At 37.8% G+C, this 3534-nt stretch overlaps 1 non-coding gene across 1 annotated transcript; it reads right to left on the bottom strand.

The window, feature by feature from the left end:
* Positions 1–413: 413 nt before the first annotated feature.
* Positions 414–485, bottom strand: TRNAR-CCU (transfer RNA arginine (anticodon CCU)). The gene has a single exon. It is a non-coding gene; the product is annotated as a tRNA-Arg (tRNA).
* Between the last annotated feature and the right edge of the window lie 3049 nt (positions 486–3534).

Below are 3534 nucleotides of genomic sequence, written 5' to 3'. Positions count from 1 at the left end.
TTCAAAAGGAAGTCAAGGACGCTAGATATTTTTTCGGTGAGTGTGCCGTTGCTTGACACAATGGGACGGCCCGGACGGTTGGGTTTGTGTATTTTCGGGAGTAGGTAGAACCGTCCAGGGACTGGTCTGATTGGAGTCATTGCTTTAAGAATTTCCCCGGATATCTTTTGATCTTGATGAAGTGATTTTAACTTATTGTTAATTTCGATTTCGAACTGACCTGTGGGATCACTGGATATATATATATATATATATATATATATATATATATATATGAGAGAGAAGCCAAGGGGCACAGGGGATTTTTTAAATTAATTTATTTATTTTGTGCTGTTGTTCGATTTAGAATATTACTGAATATGTTATCTCTTAAAGGTAATTGATTAGAAAAGCAGAAGAAAAAAACAACCACATGCCGCCGGTGGGATCCGAACCCACGACCTCCGAATTAGGCGTCCAGTGCTCTACCGCTGAGCTACGGCGACGGCTGTCAAACCCTCTGCTTTCGGGGGTATTTATGTTTACAAATAACCTAACCTTGGGAGTGTTCACCAGCGCCACCCACGTTCTTAACGGCGGACGTAGCACGTCCTGAGTTACCGCTGATGTGACGTAGAACGCCATCGAACGGCGAGGGTGAAAGATTTGTGAGAACCCTGTTATGCTTCCTAAGGCATCAAGGCTGCCAGAACCGAGGCCCTATATATATATATATGGGAGAACAAAATTTTCAAGGCAACTGATTAAAAATATATAAATGGTTGGGGAAGTCACATTGAAAAACTTAACAGATTGGTTCAACGTTTCGACCAGGGACTGGTCCCTGGTCGAAACGTTGAATAAATCTGTCAAGTTTTTCAATATGACTTCCCCAACTATATATATATATATATATATATATATATATATATATATATATATATATATATATATATATATATATATATATATAAGTGTATTATGCGGCTCGGGTGTTCATGACAACACAATGCAGCGACTGAGAGAGTTGATGTGCGCTCCTCGGATGATGTTTCAGGGCCCCTTTAAAACCTGAATCGGACGCGACAGTCTAAACGTCGACAATAATTATGTCTTTGAAAAGTTGCCTGCTTCCCTCAATATATATATATATATATATATATATATATATATATATATATATATATATATATATATATATATATATATATATATATATATATATATATATATATATATATATATATATATATATATATATATATATATATATATATATATATATATATATATATATATATATATATATATATATACACGCCACGATGGCTCAGCGGTTATGGTACTCGGCTGCTGACCCGAAAGACGCGGGTTCGATCCCGGCCGCGGCGGTTGAATTTCTTTGGAGGAGAAATTCTAGAGGTCCGTGTACTGTGCGGTGTCAGTGCACGTTAAAGAACCCCAGGTGGTCGAAATTTCCGGAGCCCTCCACTACGGCGTCTCTCATAGCCTTAGTCGCTTTGGGACGTTAAACTCCATATATATATATGTATATATATATATATATGACGAGAGAAGAGAGCAAGTTGCGAAGACGCTGAAATTCAAATTTTAACTACATACAGCTCAGCTTCTACAAATCGCATTAAAAAATTTCTTGCGGGACAACATTCGTGAAGCGGGGTGCATTAGCATCCCAGGCATACCGCAACTTTATTAGAGCCATTTTCAGAGCCCCTTTAAGTTTGTGAGTTGCAGTGGAGGACGAAAAGGGAGGTAACATGAGAACAGCAGCAACTGTTGAAGTTGAAGTTGATTTTTATTAACTCAGTAATGAGAGGGAGCATCGAGAAAAAAATGCTCCATTCAGCTTGACAGGCTCTCGAGCCCCAAAAAACAAACTAGACGGCACCACTCCAAAGACAACAAAATACATCGCTCAAGTAAAACGATGATACAGAAAATGTGGGAGCATAGGATTTCCTATTTATCCTAGATTAAGTTGAAATGAAATCAAAAATTTAATGCATTGTGAATATACAAAACAGGGTATCAAAAATCCGAAATATGAATGTCTATTTGCAGAGTACATTACAAGGTAAAAAATGGACTTGCCAGGCTAAAGCAATTAATTCTACACTTTGAATGTCTTACATAAAGAGATAACCACCCACTTACGAACACAAATAACGACACAAATTTAAATGACTGGAAGAGGAAATGTTCAGACCTGCATCTGTAATATCATTGAGAAGGGAGCGAAGACTATGTCTTAACATTTATATACCATAGTTAGTCCTGGGCGTTCTAATGAGAAACCGCTGTGTTACGTAAAGGGTACGGGCTTTCATGATTCGCAAGCTCAGTCATGTTGGATAGAATCATCAAGTTATTTTTTATTTCATGCTTGAAACGAAGGGCAAGTCGTAAATTATACAGACGAAACACCTTTGCAATGTCAGCAACATCAAAGAGCTCGGAGGTGGGATGGTCCCAGGGCAGATTTTAAATTTTTCTAATTGCTTTCTTTTGCAATAGGTAAAGCTTTTGAAGATTTGTTTCAGTACTATTTCCCCACACTAAGTGACAGTAATATAATTGGGACATAAATGATGGTTTCAACAGCAGGAGTTTTACACCCCTTAGAAGCAGATGACTGTTACGCCGGAGAAGACCTACAATACGGGCGACCTTTAAACTTATGAAATTCATATGTTTGTCCCAGAGAACTTTTTCTGTAATCCAAACACCGAGGGTCTTGAAAGCTGGCACGACTTCAATTTCGTGTGAAGCACAGCTAATGATGGTATCAAGGCTCACAACTTTACATTTAGGACGGAAAAACATTGCTTTTGTTTTTGAGAAATTGATTTATAACGCATTATGATTTGACCAGTGCAGGAGGTTCGACATTGTACGGTTAGCTTCCTTAATAATTTCAGTGGGATCATTGCCAGCAAAAAATAAACTGGTGTCATCTGCACACATGACAAAAATGCGTTCTTAATAATATTGATGACATCATTAATGTATAAATTAAACAAAAACGGTCCGAGAATGCTACCTTGCGGCCCGCCCCGAGAAGTACGGGTTGTACCTGAAAGCGAGCCATTCAAATCCACGTATAAGGTTCGATTAGAAAGATAGGGGATTATGAGCTTTTGCGCACGATGTCTAATACCATACCCAGAAATTTTTTCAAGCAGAATATCCTGATGTATGCCGTCATAAGCCTTCTTGAAGTCAATAAATAATGCAAGTACTAACTTCTTGGCCTCAAAATTACTTAAAATAAACTCCTTTTGGGCAAGCAAAGCCGTTTCAGTGAAAAAGTGTTTTCTGATACCATGCTGCGCATGTGTGATAATGCTATGCTTTTCAGCAAAACGTGATAACCGCGTTAAAATTACTTTTTCGAATCCTTTAGAAAAAATTGGTAGCAGAGATATGGGCCTTTAGTTACTGATAGCATTTTTATCTGCTTTTTTAAAAACCGGGATAACTCTTGCTTTTTGCATTGAAATAGGGAAAGTTGCCGACGTCAAACAGAGGTTA

This window comes from Amblyomma mixtum, chromosome 3 (assembly GCF_055824585.1).
Source record: "Amblyomma mixtum isolate Tamu chromosome 3, ASM5582458v1, whole genome shotgun sequence".
Taxonomy (NCBI): domain Eukaryota; kingdom Metazoa; phylum Arthropoda; class Arachnida; order Ixodida; family Ixodidae; genus Amblyomma; species Amblyomma mixtum.
This window is presented reverse-complemented; position numbering and strand designations above follow the sequence as displayed.